The 12040-nt window shown below is 42.0% G+C and overlaps 1 long non-coding RNA gene across 4 annotated transcripts in view; it reads right to left on the bottom strand.

Moving 5' to 3' along the window:
• LOC147349507 (uncharacterized) overlaps positions 1 to 12040 on the bottom strand; it is a 69207-nt gene that overhangs the window by 34010 nt on the left and 23157 nt on the right. The window contains exon 4 of one of the 4 annotated variants that reach the window (XR_015149897.1): positions 3341 to 10805. The exons of the other annotated variants lie outside the window; for them this stretch is intronic. This is a non-coding gene — a long non-coding RNA (uncharacterized LOC147349507). Of the gene's footprint in view, positions 1 to 3340; positions 10806 to 12040 lie in introns of those variants that run through there. 4 annotated transcript variants of the gene reach the window in all.

Here is a 12040-nt window from a genome sequence, read left to right as displayed (position 1 = left end):
ATTAATATAACTGAACCGAGTTCCTGTACACCTGAAACAAACACATACAAATCACTAGTACAAGCTCATATAAACAACAACAATAAAAAATCTCAATAAAAAATTGCCAAAAGATCTAAATGCACATTTCTCCAGAGAGGTCATAGAGATGGCCTTAAAGCACATCAAAAGTTGCTCAGCATCAATAGTTCTTAGAGAAAGACAAATCAAATGTTCAACAAGATGTCACCCAAAACTGATCAGAATGGCCATATCAAAAAACCTACAGCAATAAATTCTGCAGAGGATGTGAAGAGAAGGAAACTCTCATACACTGTTGGTAGGAATATAATATGGTACATTCACTAGGGAATACATTATGGAAGGTCTTAAAAAATTAAACATAGAAGTACCAAGCGATGCAGCAATTTCATATCTAGGATTAGATGCAGAGAAAACCAAAATTTAAAAACACACTTGCACCCCAAAGATCATGCCAGCACTAGGTACAATAGCCAAGACAAGGAAGCAACTTAAGTATACGAGGACAGATGAAAGGATACAGGAAATGGGGTACATATACCCAGAGCAGTATTACTCAGACATATATAAGGATAAAACACGCCTTTTGCAGTTACAGGGAAGAAACCAGAGATGATCATACTAAGTGAAGTAAGTGAGACAGGGAAAGACAGGTATCATAGAATATCCCTTCTGTGGAGTCTAAAAATGGATACAAATGACCTTTATTACAAAAGAGAAACAGATCACAGACTTAGGAAAGAAAGTTATGGTTGCCCAAAGGGAAAGGAGTGGCAGGGAGTGGTTAGCTGGTTCAGATCAATATATACACCTTAAAACAGGTGCCGTTGTAGTTTAGTCATTCAGCTGTGTCCAACTGTTTTGTGACCCCATGGCCTGCAGCCCATCAGGCTACTATATCCATGGGGTTTCCCAGGCAAGAATACTGGAGTGAGTCGCCATTTCCTTCCCCAGGGGATCTTCCCGACCTAGAGACTGAACCCATGTCTCTTGCAAGTCTTCTGCTTTGCAGGCTCATTCTTTACCACTGAGCCAGCAGGGAAGCCATAAAACAGGTGCTGAAGGGCTCTCAATAGTCACAAGTCTGACAGGGCTGTAAATGACACCTGCCCTCAAGAAATGTCCTGGGGTAAGTTAGGAGAAAAGAATTCCAGACAGGGCCAAGTTTCAAGAGGTAAATTGTACTCATAAGGTATAAAATAATAAAAGCACATGGAAAGATACTCCACATCAGTAATTATTAAATCAATGCCAATCAAACTACAATAAGATATCACCTCACACTGGTCACAATGTCCATCATTGAAAAGGTCTACCAAGAATAATACTGCAGAGGATGTACAGAAAGGGAATCCTCCTACAGTCTCGGTGGGAATGTAAATGGTGAAGCCACTATGGAAAACAGCGTGGAGGTTCCCTGAAAAACTAAACATAGATGTATCATATGATCCTGCAATCCCTTCCCAGGCTTAGATCTGGAGAAGTTCATTTGAAATGACACGTGCTCCCCAATTTTCAAGGTAGCACCATTTACAACAGCCAAGACGTAGAATCCACCAAAATGTCCAGTGACATAAAAATGAAGACTACGTGGTACATCTATAAACTGGAATACTACTCAGTCAAAAAACAGAAAAAATAATGATTTTGGCAGCAGCATAGATGTACCAAGAAATTACCGTACTAAGTAAGGTAAGTCAGGCAAAAAGACAAATATCCTAAGACATCACAGACAGGTGGGATCTATAAATTCATACCAATGAACTAATGAACAAAACACAAACAGACAAACTAACAAAACAAAATTATGATTATCAAAACAAAGTTAGAAGGGAGGGATAAATTACGAGTTTGGTGTGAAAATATACACACTAATATATATCAAGTTGATAATGAAAAAGAACCTATAGAATAGAACAGGGAACTCTACTGAAAAAAAATGGTAACATCCTATGAGGCAAAATTGGTAAAAGGATAGATATATGTCTATGTATAACATATACACCTAAGACAAACACACACCGGAAATCAACTCTGCTCCAAAATAACAAATTACAAATTGAATTACTTGAGCTCGATCTACGGGACACCAGACAGTGGTGACCCCTATGATAAGCTATGTGATATGTTGATATTAATGTGATACCACCAAAGGTTTTCACTCAGCAGAACACAGAGCAGCAACCCACCCAAAGATGCCTGACCTCATGTGAATGCCAAAGTTAAAGAGTAGAAAAAGGACCACAGATTAATCAGGCAACACCTTCAACTCAGACACTGAGAATCTCAGAGGAGACAGGACACACTGCAGGTAAAGAGCAGACATGTGGTCTCCTTGTACAAAGGATCTTGACCCACGTGGAAGGGATAAGACCTACACAATCCCCAGACCCTGCACCAGGGCCCACGGCCCTTGGTTAGGACACCGAGTCTCTGCTGGTTGGGCCCCAGAGGTGGAAACGAATGGGTTCCTGTCACTGCTGGGATGGTAGAAATAAGTGTAGGCTTGGTCTCCTGTCCCCACACTTGTCCCAGAGAAGTCCTCCTTTTTTTCCCCACTTTGGTTCTGCTGTGATATTAACTGTTTTTACAGCTGTCATGATAATGTTGAACACACTACCTTGGGTCGGGCAGGGTTGCTCCTTTCTTGTTCCACTGAGGTGTTGAGAACACACGCCAGACACAGGGCTGGGAGACAAGGGGCAGGTCTGTTCTCTTTGGAGGAGAGAGTCGACTGGAAGGAGAGCACAGCAGCAACCTCCCCTGCTGCCCATTGACTTTTTGCCCGATCCCTGCACCCTGCAATCAATTCACCAGGTGACCCTGCCTTCCTACTCAACCTGAATGTGCTGGAACATTGGAGTAATTACCAGGTAGCCACCTGAGGGGGTCTCCATGAGCCCCAGGGAGGTGAACCTGGCAGGGAACAGACTAGGAGCCCAACCGCAGCACTGACCCCAGGGAGGGCCAGGGAAGCCCACGCAGAGGAGAGCACGGTTCCCAGAGAAGCCCACCCCAGCCCCAGAGCCCAGACATCTGAGTGCTGACGCTCAGACACAGGCACGGAGTTTCCTAGACAGAGGCCAGGCCAGGCCTCCACCCGGGTCCCCATGTCCCAGTGCAGAGAGTACAGTCAGGCCTAAATGTCATTGCAGAAAGCACATGTCTAAACATCTCGTCTTAACATCATCAGTGTAGACAGGACTTAGAGAGGTCTAAATCTACCATGTAGACGGAACTTGGTCAGGTTCAAACTAGTCTAGGGCTGGTCTCCCAGGAGGCACAGGTCACCCACATGCAGGGTCTCTCATCGTTGGACAGGGGGCTCACCCTCATGTGGGAACTAGGATGTACATTTCTTGAAGAAGAAATCATCACTGGGCTCCACACTTCACCCACATCAGGAAACTGAAAGAATCTTGTCATTAAATACTTCAACAGGCAAAACAACAATGTTACCAATTTCTATGGCCACATGATGGTCAGGATCCAGAGGAGATGAGTGCAACCCAGTGTCCTGTAAAGATAGACTGGAATCGGCCTGGTTCCTGCATCCCAAGTTTCCAGCAGGAGGTGATCAAACTGGAAACCTTCTGGAAAAGTTTAGTCTTTATCAGAATTAAAATATAGTGTTGTAATTGCAAGCATACTAGTTATTTGAAAACCTAAAATATTCTTAAAAGCTTGGCACCCCGATTTTGCAGTTTCTGTTGTTTCTTTGGTTTAGAATTTCTAGGTAGAAGCAAGCCATTGTTTCAAACTACTTTCTTCTGTTATTTGTTGCTAGATGAATGAAAGGTCACACTTGGGGAAAAAAAAAAAATTCCTGCAAGTAATTAGTGACTCAAAGAGCACATCAGCTACTGGTACTTTTTCTTCTAACAGTTTTATTTTTCTCCATGAAGAAAACGGAAAAAATAGGCCCCGTGATCATGAAGAAAACAGAAAAAATAGGCCCAGTGATTTTTTGCTTCTCTCTTCAAACTGAACTAGAATGAAATTGATATTCTTCTCAACAAGTAACAGTTTTTGAGGTCTGAAATGGCATACCAGGGAAACAGGACCTGGAGAAAAGGGAGTGTTCCTATGCTTCTGGAGGGAAACCACATCTGAAAAGTAAAACTAAAATTCAAATTGGATTTAATTATGACAGTATGTGGTTATATGGAGTATGAACCAAGAGTCTAAAAATGGTAGACAATATGTGAAAACAAATTTCATACCTCAGACGTGAGAGTAAGGTTTCTTGTCAGATCTGCAGCTGGTATGCACAAATTCTTTTAGAATGCTGCATGTGTCTTTTCAAATTATTGCTTTGTCTGGATGTATGGCTAGAAGTGGGATTGCTGGATCATATGCTAACTCTCTTTTTAGTGTTTTTGAGGAACCGCCATACTGTTCTCTACAGTGACTGCACCAATTTACATTCCCAGCAACAGTGTCGGAGGGTTCCCTTCCCTTTTCTCCACACCCTCTGCAACACTTGTTATTTGGAGATTTTTAAATGATGGCCTTTCTGACCAGTTTGAGGTAGTATCTCATTGAAGTTTTGATATGCATTTCTCTAACAATTAACAATGAGGAGCACTATAGGTTGATTCTTTAATTTTCAGATGTGTAAAGTAAATTAGGTTTAACATCTCAACTTCACAATTTTTTCACAGATAAGGATTTATTAAATATTTAGTTATTCCCTTTCTTCTTAGTCTGACTATAGGGACATGCGATATCATGTTACTCAAGGCGATGCGCTCTGTTTTGCATCTTTGAGCAGTGTTAAAGATATGCACTGCTCCCTTCAAAGGGAAGGCTTGTGGTGGGACCAAGGTCCACTACCCAATAAGCTGTTCCTTGAGCCAATACAGTCATCGCCAAGGGGGCACATGGTGAGACCACCATGTCAATGGATACTTCCCACATCGCAGGCTTCAGTCTGACCATTCCATGTGAAGTTTAATAGTTTGCCCTGGTGATACAGCTTGACCTCTTTCTATATGACTAGGTGAATTGTTAATGACTTTTTACGATTCTACTGGGGCTTCCTAGGTGGCAAAAGTGGTAAAGAACTGCCTGCCAATGCAGGAGACGTAAGGGTGCTGGTTTGATCCCTGGGTCAGGAAGATCCCCTGGAGGAGGGCTTGATAACCCACTCCAGTATTCTTGCCTGGAGAATCCCATGGACAGAGGAGCCTGGTGGGCTATGGTCCATAGGGTTGCAAAGAGTCAGACACAACTGAAGCGACTTAGCATGCACTCATGCACACTCTCAGAAATGCTCCTACAGCAGAGATTGCAGAAATAAATTTCAAACACAATTGATTGTCAAGAAGACACTTGGAAAAGGTAAATATTCCTCACATCCTTTAAGAAAAAAAAAACAAACCACCCAAACTGCCACAGGACAATATTCTCATCATCCCTAATTGTTACAGAAGAAATGCCAATCAAAATGACAAGAAACCAAATCCAACCTATCAGAATGGCATCCTCACAAGCCTGCAACAATACATGTGGGAGACAGTCAGGTAGTGATGGAATCTACCCAACACAGTGGGAATGGAAATTACCAACAGCCCTAGAAGTATAGAGTCCACATGCTAGAAAAAGATCTTAAAAAAAAAAACACTAAGCCTAAATTCTGACATACCCACACCTGGGCTTATCTGAAAAACCATCATTCAAAAAACCATCATGCAATATTCACTGCAGCACTACTTACAATAACAAAACACAGACCCAGGAAAATGTCCACTGACAGATTAAAGCTTAAAGAAGACGCAATACATGTATACAATGGACTATTACTCAGCCATGAAAAACTGCCACTGAAATTATGAAACTGTGCCCTTGGTTGCCACGGGGATGGATAATGAAGAAGGTCTGACTTACACTAACCAAATCAGCCAGTCAAGGGAAGACAATAGTACACTACTCTCTTCTATGCAAGATGATAAAAGAGATGCAAAGGAACTCATTTACAACACAAAAGGAGACTCTGAGAATTCAGACAAAAAGTGTTCCCCACCCCTCCACAAAAAAGTGAAGGGCCAGGGATGAATTAGAAATTTGTGACTAACATATACACAGCTATATGTATCTGTAATAGATAATCCACAGGGAGTATCTCCTACCTTCATTCCTTTCTTCCATACATACAAAGAAATCTGTATCTCTAACATATACACAGAAATCTGTATCTATAATAGAAAATCCACAAGGATTACCTCCTTCCTTCCTCATATATATGTAAATCAGTATCTTCAATAGATAATCCACAAGGAATATCTCCTTCCTTGCTCCTCCCTCCCACATAAACACAAAATTTGCATCTCTAACATATACACAGAAATCTATATCTGTAATAGACAATTTGCAAGGATTATCTCCTTCCTTTATTCCATCCACATTTACACAGAAATCTGTATGTCTAACAGATACTCCACAAATACCTGATGTTCAGCACAGGGAACTTTGCTTGAAATTCTGCAGTAACATCTAGGGCTAAACAATCCAAAAAAAGAACAGGTATGCTTTATATAATCATACATCATAACAGAATCAGGTGGTTGTATACTGATGACAAGCAAAAAATGACAAATCAACTATATTCCCATATAGCATTGGCATTAGATTAAAGAAAAGGAAAGGAAGTCAAAGCCTAGTTAATTTCCTCCCGCCTCCCTGACTTGGACAGCTAACCCATGCCTGGAGTCTGAGCAGCCTTCGAACCCATGACTGCCATGTAGTGGGGTCAAACAGCTGAGCAGGGTGTCCTTAACTGAGTACCGTCTGGTTTGCTCCAGCTGGGACCAGAGTCCCTAGTTCAACCAAAGGATGGTTGTCTGACCATCTGGCCTCGAACCCTGGAAAAGTAACTTAGACTCCAAGTCTGTTGGTGCTGGGGATCCCAATTCAAGCTTCCTTCCTGTGAGCACAGCCTCCTAGGCACCTCACCAGGTGCTCTGGCCCAGGTATGGATGGGTCTGGAGGGAAAGTGTGCAGCTTTAGGGGGAAGAGGTAGTGAGACACAAGCCCTTGCGGGTTTGCTCAGGCATATTCCACTCTAATTCACAGCACAGGAAGCTGACTTTCCTTAAGGATCAGACTGCCCAAGGAACCAGAATGGGGCATGGAAAAGTGCTGCCATCTTGTGGACATCTCCTATAACTACAAATTGAGCACTGGTGCTTACTAGCACCTCCAATTTACAAGGCTTGTGGGGCTATTAATGACAGCTGCCCACTAGAAAGGTCCTGGGGCAGGTACTGCAGAAATAAATTCCAAACACAACTGACTTTCAAGAAGCCAACTGTAGCAGGTAAATTTTCCTCACACCCTTTAATGAAAAAAAAAAAAAAAAACAAATGGCCACAGGACAAGATGCTCTACATCCCTAAATATTACAGGAGGAATGCCAATCAAAATGACAACAAGAAATTACATCCTACCTGTCAGAATGGCCATCCTCACAGGTCTACAAATATTAAATGTGGGAGAGAGATGGGAGAAGAGGGAACTCCCTTAAATGGTCGGTAGGAATGAACATTGACAACAGCCATAGAAAGGACAGCTTCTGTAGGCCAGAAAATAAAATTTCAAGAGAGTTCAGCCCATGAGAGTTCAGGCATGACATACTCATACCTGGGCCTATATCCTGAGAAAACCATCATTCAAAAATTCACACGTACCCCAGCGCTCACTGCAGCACTACTTACAATAGTCAAGATACAGAACCAGCAAGACGTCTTTTGAAAGATTAAAGGTTAGAGAAGATGTGGTACATATATACAATGGGCTCTTATTCAGCCATGAAAAATGGCTGCTGAAATTATTAAATTATGCAACTATCATAATTTGGATGACTATAGACTAAGTGAAGTCAACCAGACACAGAAAGAAAATACCATATAATGCCATTTTTAGGAAAAATTAAAAAAAGAGATACAAAGGAACATATGTACAACACAGTGACTCAGAATTCAAACACAATCAGAAGGTTCCAAGAAAAAGTGACAGTAAAATAATGAATTAGGAGGTCAATGCTAGCATATACACAGAAATCTGTATCTGTAATAGATACTCCAGAAGGATTATCTCTTTCCTTCTTTTGAAATATACACAGAAATTTGTATCTCTAACATATACAGAGGAATCTCTATCTGTAATAGAGAATTCAAAATAATTACCTCCTTCCTTCCACATATGCACAGAAATCTTTGTCTCTAACATACCCAGAGAAATCAATATCTGTATTAGGTAATCCACAAGAATTATCCCCTGCCTTCCTTCCATCCTTCCTCCATGCACATATACACAAAAATACTTATCTCTAACATATACATAAAAATCTGTTGCTGTAATAGATAATCCACAAGGATTATCTCCTTCCTTCATTCCTTGCACATGAACAAAACAAGCTTTAATTTAATGTTCCACAAGCCCCTGATGTTCAGCAGAGAACCTTAATCGACCTTGTTCAATAACCTCTATGGTGAAAGGATTTATTAAAAGTACAAGGATCCTGTTTTTTAAAAGGATTTTTTAAAAGTATATATGCTGTATATATATGTCATAACTGAATCAGTCCATTGTACACTTAAAGTGAAGTCGTGTCCGACTCTTTGCCACCCCATGGGCAGTACCCTGCACCAGGCTCCTCCGTCCATGGGATTTTCTAGGCAAGACTACTGGAGTGGGTTGCCATTTCCTTCTCCAGGGAATCTTCCTGACCCAGGGATCGAACCCAGGTCTCCCGCATTGTAGACAGACGCTTTACCATCTAAGCCACCAGGGAAGTCCTGGTATTGTACACTTAGGACAAGCACAAAACTGCAAATCGAGTATACTTTAGCATAGCATCAGCATGAGATTAAAGGAAAGTAATGCCTGGTTTATTCCCTTTAACCACCGTGACTTGGGCTGCTATCCCATTACTGGAATCTGAGTAGGCTTGAGTCCCAGGGCTGGACTGGGGTGAGTCAAGACAGCCTGGCAGAGTGCCCTTTGTAGAGACTCCTCTTAAACCTATACTGTCTGGTTTGATCTGACTGGGACCAGAATCCCTAGTGCATTCCAACAATGGTTGCCCAACCCTCTGGCTTTGAGGGCCAGGGTAAAGTCCCCAAGTATCCAGGGCCCTGGTGCTGGAACCCCAGCTGAAGCCTCCCTCCTGAGAGGGCAGCCTCCTAAGCACCCACCAGGGAGCCCTTCCCCAGGTACTGATGAGTGTGGAGAGGAGGGGTGAAGCTTTAGGAGAAAGAAATAGTGAGATACAGGCCCTTGAGTGTTTGCTCAGGCACATTCCACTCTAATTCACCCAACAGGAAACCTACTTTCCCTAAGGCTCTGGTTGCAGATGGAACCAGAGTTGGGCATGAAAAAGTACTGCCGCCTTGTGGACATTTTCTATAACTACAACTTAAACGCAGGTGCTTATTGGCATCTCCAGTTCACGAGGCGCAAGGGGCTGTTAATGATAGCTGCCGTCAGAAAACGTCCTACGGTAGGTATTGCAGACATAAATTCCAAATACAACTGACTTTCAAGAAGCCAGTTTCAAAGGTCAGTTTTCCTCATACCCTTTAAGGAAAAAAGAAAGAAAAACTACTGAATGATCATGGGACAAGATGCTCAGCATCCCTATTTATCACAGGAGGAATACCAATCAAAATGACAACAAGAAATCAAATTCCATCTGAGAGAATGGTTATCTTGACTGTATGCAAACAGTAAATGAGGAAAAGAGCTGAGAGATGATGGAATCCCCCTACATGCTCCATGGGAATGGACATTGGCAACAGCCCCTAGAAAGGACAGCCTCCACAGGCAACAATGAAAAATTTCAAGAGAACTAAGCCTAGGATTTTAATACCCACACCTGGGCCTATGTTATGAAAAAGATCATTCAAATGACATGCACCCCAACGTTCACTTCAGTGCTACTTCCAATAGGCAAGTCACAGACCAAAGAAACATTCCATAGAAAGACTAAATCTTAAAGAAATATGGTACATATATACAATGGACTATTACTCAGACTTGAAAAACTGCCATGAAATCATGCCAATGGTTCCCACAAGGAGGAACCTTGGAGGATCATAAACTAAGCTAAATCAGCAACAGAGGAAGAAAACAGCAGATGATGTCCCTTCTAAGCAAAATTTAAAAAAGAGAGATACACAGTAAGTAATTTACAACATAAAAAGAGACTCTGAGATTCAAACACAAAGAATTCCCAAAAAATCCTCAAAACGAAAGGTCCAGGGATGAATTAAGAGGTCAGTACTAATGTATACACAGAAATCTGTAGTTGTAACAGATAATCTGGAAAAATTATCTCCTTCCTTCTTCCTTTTCACATCAGTTCAGTTCAGTCGCTCAGTCATGTCTGACTCTTTGCGACTCTATGGACTGCAGCATGCCAGGCCTTCCTGTCCATCATCAACTCCTGGAGCTTGCTTAAACTCATGTCCATTGAGTTGGTGATGCCATCCAACCATCTCATCCTCTGTCATCCCCTTCTCCTCCCGCCTTCAATCTTTCCCAGCATCAGGGTCTTTCTTAGTCAGTTCTTTGCATCAGGTGGTCAAAGTATTGGAGCTTCAGCTTCAGCATCAGTCCTTCCAATGAACATTCAGGATTGATTTCCTTTAGGATTGACTGGTTTGATCTCCTTGCAGTCCAAGGGACTCTCAAGAGTCTTCTCCAGCACCATAGTTCAAAAGCATCAATTCTTCAGTGCTCAGCTTTCTTTACGGTCCAACTCTCACATCCATATATGACTCCTGGAAAAAACCACAGCTTTGACTAGACGGACCTTTGTCAGCAAAGTATTGTCTCTGCTTTTTAATATGCTGCCTAGGTTTGTTATATATTTTCTTCCAAGGAACAACAGTCTTTTAATTTCATGGTTGCAGTCACCATCTGTAGTGATTTTGGGGCCTAAGAAAATAAGTCTGTCACTGTTTCCATTGTTTCCCCACTTATTTGCCATGAAGTGATGGGACTGGATGCCATGATCTTTGTTTTTTGAATGTTGAGTTTTAAGCCAGCTTTTTCACTCTCCTTCCACAAAGGCACTAAATTTTGTATCCATAACATACTCACACAAATATGTATGTGTATGAGTTTTCTACAAGGTTTATCTCTTGACTTCTTTCCTTCCTACCACACACATATATGCAGAAACACTTATCTCTAACACATACATCTAAATATGTATATGTAATAGATAATCCAACAATAGTATCTCCTTCGTTACTTACACATGTACAAAAAAATCTGTATCTCTGATAGATATTCCAGAGGAAACTGATGTTCAACACAGAGAACTTTACTCAACCTTGTTCAATAACCTCTATGGCAAAAGAATAAAAAAGTGCAAATACACTGTATGTATATGTCATAACTAAATCAGTCCATCATACACTGAGGACAAGCACAAAAAGGCAAATCAGCTATACTTCAAAATAGCATCGGCATGAGAGTAAAGAAAAGAAACGAAAAGTAAAGCCTAGTTGACTCCCTCCAACGTCTCTAATTTGGAACAGTATCCGCTCCCTGGAACCTGGGTGGTGATGAGTCCCATGGCTAGACTGGGGCCCTTCATTGAGATGTCTCTTAAAACTGTTTTACCTGGTTTGCCTTGGCTAGAACCAGAATCCCTACTACACCCCAGCAATGGTGCCTGACCTTCTGGCCTCAAGGATACAGGGTAAAGTCACCAAGTATCCAGGGCCCGCGGTGCTGAGGTCCCCAGCTGAAGCCTCCTTCCTGGGAGGGCAGCCTCCCAGGTCCCTCAGAAGGGAGCAGTGGGATGAGTCTGGAGGGGAGGGATGGAGTGTTGGGGGAAGAAATAGTGAGACTTAAGCCTTTGGGTGTTTGCTCAGGCACAGTCCACTCTAATTCACCCAACAGGAAGGCGACTTTCCTCAAGGCTCTGGTTGCATGGAATCACAGTTGAGCCTGAAGAAGTGCTGCCCCCTTGTGGACAATTCCTGTAACTATATGTTGACAATGC

This window comes from Bos grunniens, chromosome 21 (assembly GCF_055505025.1).
Source record: "Bos grunniens cultivar Pamir isolate PY7600 chromosome 21, Bosgru_T2T1.0, whole genome shotgun sequence".
Lineage (NCBI taxonomy): Eukaryota > Metazoa > Chordata > Mammalia > Artiodactyla > Bovidae > Bos > Bos grunniens.
This window is presented reverse-complemented; position numbering and strand designations above follow the sequence as displayed.